Source organism: Rhyacophila brunnea, unplaced genomic scaffold, assembly GCF_057557595.1.
Source record: "Rhyacophila brunnea isolate RB1 unplaced genomic scaffold, BYU_Rbru_1.0 scaffold_3, whole genome shotgun sequence".
NCBI lineage: Eukaryota > Metazoa > Arthropoda > Insecta > Trichoptera > Rhyacophilidae > Rhyacophila > Rhyacophila brunnea.
The window spans coordinates 46159559-46165466 of record NW_028232965.1 but is presented as its reverse complement, the minus strand read 5'-3'; the positions used below and the strand labels follow the sequence as shown (position 1 = coordinate 46165466).

At 31.8% G+C, this 5908-nt stretch overlaps 1 long non-coding RNA gene across 1 annotated transcript; it reads left to right on the top strand.

Annotated features, from left to right (window-relative positions):
• The first annotated feature begins 1136 nt into the window (after window positions 1-1136).
• On the top strand, window positions 1137-2796 carry LOC147068442 (uncharacterized). Its single transcript, XR_015071311.1, has 3 exons — window positions 1137-1212; window positions 1561-1766; window positions 2191-2796. It is a non-coding gene; the product is annotated as an uncharacterized LOC147068442 (long non-coding RNA).
• Window positions 2797-5908: the final 3112 nt, after the last annotated feature.

Sequence of the window (5908 nt, the reverse complement as noted above, 5' to 3'; positions counted from 1 at the left end):
ACTTATACACAAACCTACTCAACACAACATAGCCTAATTTCTCGTTTATCGGTCTTTTGTCTATTGCACTCGGTGTACTTACACCATGGCCCCTACATCCTGAAACGGGCCCTCAGGCTAGGATATTTGGCGGGTCCCCTACCTACCGCTATGATTAAAGGCGGTGTGAAACACTACATTAACGTTTTTCAAATTGTGTTTTAGTTCAAATTAAGGGTATCTACTTATACAGTGAATTATTGGCGATTTTTAATACATCTACTTATTACTGTACTGTAGCTGTAACGAGTATCGACACATAATAATCAGAAAATATATTGCACAACTATATAATTTAAAATGTTCATGGCTATGAAGTATAATAGCACCGCAGGCGACTTTTTTTTACTATTAAAGCTAATTTATGATGTGTGTTTATCTCACTTATCTTGTCAACCCGACACGCCGGGCCCCCCACAGCCCGGGCCTCCAGGTTAGAGCCCTGTCAGACCTGCCCAGCCATGACCTACACCACTCCGGAATTCGGGTGGACACCGAGAATTTTTTGATAGTTCCATTAGGGATTGGGTTTCTAAAAAAACCCCGACATTAGTATTTCAAAATTTTTGTGTTTGAAATTAAAATCTAAGAAATTTTTCTAAAAAGGGTGCTGGAAAATAATTATTACAAATCATTTTTTTGCCGTGTTTTTATTTGTTTAAGGGCACACATGCTTACCTAGAGTTTCTGTTTTTTCATTTAAAGTTGAACTATGACATTGAATACTAGGTATGATTTTTAAAGTGAAAGTGATATTATGTTACATCTCTTTTACGCATGCTAATATGATTAAAAAGTTTTTCTTTCTCTTTCTGTCACATTCGAATTTGATTACCAAAGTTTAAACATTTACTATGCGTATTAGCTGACGTGCTTCGTCGTTTACAAATTATAACATGAATTTAAAAAATATATGTATTTATAATATTAAATATATTTTATAATGTACACAGATTTTTTTAACAACTATATTATATATACTTTTATTTATTTGTCGCATATTCAAAATGTTCTTGCTATATTAAAATCTTTTTTTTAGCCGGCCAAGTAAATCCGTATTTTTGGCCATAGACTAATAGAAAAAACTCTCTGCTGTCAGATTATGTTGATAGCAAATTGCAAGATACCTAACGAAGGAATTGTGTTTTATATCAGGAATAAGAAACACTATCTGTAAGTACAATATTATGTTATTTATTACTGTAGTAGTATTCTGTGTGTTTTGCATATATTATTCAAGTGTTAATTTATTGTTTTCTTAGTCTACATTAGTTGCGTGGTTAGTTTAGAGGTTATTGCGAGAATGCCTGTGATTTCATATTTATTTGTTTGATATAATCTAAGGCGTTCTAGTTGTTATTAAACATGTTACCTACCTGATTACTTTATTTTAGTTAATCAATCTTTTTTGATGCTTTGTATTATCACTAATCCGTTTTAATTACCATTCTTCAAACAGTCGCACACTATAAAAGATTAAAAATCACACTATTAACAGTTCATATGTTATGTTTTTTGCAGATGGAGAAAATGTCTACCGAGATCTTTGCTTGTCGACGGTTTCATATGAATAAGATGGAATGAAATAAATCTTTTAATTAATAATGAAATAAATCCGACTTTCGGCGTACGATCCGAACATGGCGTGATTCATATAATATTATTTATGACGTAGACCATCAAGCATATATACCCATTTTATAGATTTAATAGTACAATTACAAAAGGTAAATATAAAGTGACTAATGTTTGTAACCTATAGCTATGTCTATCTCGCATACATATTTAAAAAATAAAACAATTTTATAATTACATTTTTGCACTAAATTTATTATCGATAATGATATAAAAGTTGCTAAATTGATTCATAATATTCTAAAATATAATATAATTTTGCATATCAGTTACTTGTATCATATCAGGTATGTCATTTGGTAGAGCTTACTCTCCAAGTCTTTTCTTTTTCATCCTCAATATCACTTTGATATTAGAAACATTGTCTTTCTAACACCATTTCAAAGACTTTAAGTTTTCTAGATGCTGTATATTAATTCTTCTCTTCGGCTATATCTGCATCTTAGTTGCAGCATATGGATACAATGCGGCGCCTCCAAGAATCTCTGTCACTCTAGTTTTTTTGCATCGTTCCAGGTCATACTAGCAGCCCGTAACTCCGCCAGATATGCTATATAGATAGTATTTAGCGGCCATCCAGGACGCCGGAATCCGGTTGGCTTGAAGAACAGGCAAACCAGATTGGGATTCTCTTCAGGCACTCGCAGCACGTGGCCGGGCCAGGTACAAAGTTGCGTATTCACTCTCAACGTGATGCGAGGCTATTTGGTGCGTTCTTTTATCTCCCGTTACTTCTAAAATTACCGCACACCCAGTATCCGTCGTAAACATCTGTTCTCGAAGCTCAGTATACGGTTGCTCGGAGCCTTTGTAAGGTGCCATGACATAAAAACTAGTAAGATATTTAAAATAGCTGCTAGAATGAATACATTGTTGAAAGGAAATGAAAACTGATAATATGATATATCAATTAATTTGTCCATCTGAAGTTGTAGATATCAGTTAATAATTATGTGTTATACCAGTAATTAAATGCTGACTTCAAATGAAAATTGACTATTAAATATTGAAATAATATATTACCAGTTTTGATTTTTTTAAGTGCTATACTATATCCATGGTTCATATTACAATGTCATAGTAAAACTTAGAAGAATAAAATATGTCGTAAGACGAAATCAATCTTGGGGTTTTAATATAAGTTAAATAAATAGTACACAGCTAATTTGTTATTACTTTGAATACATGCCATGTCTTTACATCAATAAAAAACAGAAAAACAATTTAATAATGTATAAATATTTATATAAGACTTAACAACGTCTAGTTAGACATCTAGTTAGACACGATGACCTCCATTTAATTTCCTCTTATTTTAAAATTCACCAAGATATATCCTAATAAGTAGGTAAGTATATTACATTTGTACATATAATAAGTAAATCAAGTACTTAACATAAATAATTATACTGTAAAATTAAATTACAATTGAAGCAGTATATATGGACCCCACAGAGTAATTAACAATATAATAATTTATATAATTATATCGGGTATATACTATATTGACACATTTTAATGAAGTCTATTTTTCTTGGTACCTACGTTTAATGATAAATGTTGTTTTATATTGTAACATAAACAATGGTAATATGCATTGATCTTTCTGATTTTTAAACTGTGATATCTATTTTATATATCTATTGATTTCTATGTGTATTATTGATACATTATTTATTTCAAATACAATAATTTCAAAACTAACAGTAAATAATATATAGAAAGCGTCATGTTGTTTAGTTGGAACATCTACTAGGAAATTCCATCCAATCCAAATTCAATTTTTACCAGGTGGGTACTTGTAGGTCAGTTATTTTTGGAATAAAATGAATCCCTTAAAAAATATGAAATAAGAATAGAATGATAAATATTTGTGAAAATTTACCAAATCAACATGTTTAACGTGAATATTTTCACACTAAAATGATAAATATTGTTAAGAAAATATACACAAACAGTTCATTCAGAAGTTATGACGTTTAAAAGATCCCGCGAGTTAACTCGTGCGTGGCACTGATCATGAGGTGATATCAGTTATAATCATTTATGAGGAATGGTTATAAGCCATTGGCACAACCAATTTGGTTTTTGACCTTGAGAACAAAATGTACTTTTTACACGGAACCAAAACTCACGGCTGCAGAGACGAATGCTTATACAAAATATGGCGCAGTGGAATCGCCAGCAAGATCAGGTATCATTATTTAGATGTAAGTATACATATTATTTTGAATTTCATAAAATTACACTCGTTCTGGGTGTCTCGTAACAGTAAACTATATTAGTAAATTAGATATATCTTGATGAACTATAAAATAGTGATGTAATATAGACTTGTTGAAAATATATTAAGCATAATAAAATTTAAAATAAAAATTTAGAAATTCAGCCTTTCTGGTTCTCTAATATTCATAGATCTACTGGTTCTGGGATCTACTATTTCTGGCAGTAGACAATTCATATAAAAGTGATATATCTTTTTTTCAATCTTTTCAATCCAAAATGTCTCGTCTTTTTTGATTAATTCTATTTTAACAGGAAAATTATGTCCCGTCCAAACTCCAAATAAACAGACATCTTTCTTAGTAATATGAAGCTACCCCTGAATCTGGAAGTACCAATCGTGATTTTTATCTATTACCATATTCCTGTCTTTATCTACTTTCCAAAATTTAATTTTTTTCTGTACAATAGCTTCATCTGCACTTATTCCAGCAGCTGAGAAAGGACATTTTATTTCAATAATTGTATCATCATCGCTGATGCCATCTGGCGTTGCACCGATAAAATCATACACATCATCGATAAACAATCCACATCTCTCAATCTTAATCCGTTCTTGTACACTAAGCTGTTGTAAAGCTATTGATTCATTTTCTTTACCATATTTTACCGCTTTCACGTTGGCTAATGATTGGCTATATAATAAACGTTTTACCAAAGGCCCAAATTTTGTATTTTCTCGCCGCTTACACACCTTACCAAAAACAGAGGCAGTAAGAAGGTTTCGTCGCCTTTCTAGCCATTCTGCACATTCAGATTGTAATACGGTGCGTCTTTCTATATCCCTCCTCTCATAGTTTGTCAGTTTGAGTTTTTTCAAAAAAGTTTCTTTTAACAATTGATATTGATTTTTGTCCATATCAGGTTTTTGGCAACTCTCTCCATAATCTGGATTAGATAAAGGAACAGTATGTATTGGTTTTCGCCAAGATTTTCCTATTTTTTTTTTATTTATTTTCAACCTTCTTGATTCTAAGCGATTTATGAAGGCTTTTGGGCTATTTTTATAAACTTGTTTTTGAATTGTGCAATGTAACTTATTTGTATTAAATGCGATTACCGCCGCTGCACATCGTCCCATGTACGATTGTCTTTGAGAGTAGTTAATTCTCTTGCCGCCTACAAATTTTGCAATCATGTTATTAAAAGATTCTGAAATATTAGTAGAAAAATTATAAATTAAACTTTTTGAATTTAGCACCAAACGAGAATTATATATCATTAATTGAGAAAATAGACTGCATTCTTTTAATGCTGGTACATAATTTACATCAAGCATGTCCTCTGTATTTGGTTCATTTGTACAAAAATATGGTAGACAAGAAGTATGGTCTCCAAAAACATGGTGCGGTCCATTAAATAAATCTTTTTTCAGAGCGATAACCTTTTCTTCGAAAGTACTATCTTGTAGTTTTCTATACTTGATTGCACCTATGACGGCTTTCCGCAGACGTCTTTTTCTTGACGCAATGATTTTTCTTACATTCAAGGGATATCTTGTGTCTTTGGTTAATGCCTCTATTTTGCCACAATAATTTCTAATTAAATGGTTTTTACATTCAACTTTCTCGACAGTTACATTCGGATAAGGGTGACAATCAAGAATTTTTGTGTATGTGCTGGAATCTCCATCAGCAATCAATTTTGAATAAATCAATCCATGTGTATTAATAGATTCTTTAAAGCCTTCTAATATTGCTGTAGATTCCATTCCACCTGACGGACCGGTATAATTTAAAAAGCATTTATGTTGTTGAGCAGGGATATTTTTAGCTTTGGCGCACAAATCGCAATATTTATTTTTCACTGACATGTACAAAATCTTTCCGGTTCTTTGACCAATGATCGTGGCAGCGCCAGATGCTGCGGAATAATTGCATCTGTATGAACGTTTCGACCAACAGCCGTCTGCAACAACTGATATCATGGGAATACCAGAAGAATCGACGTC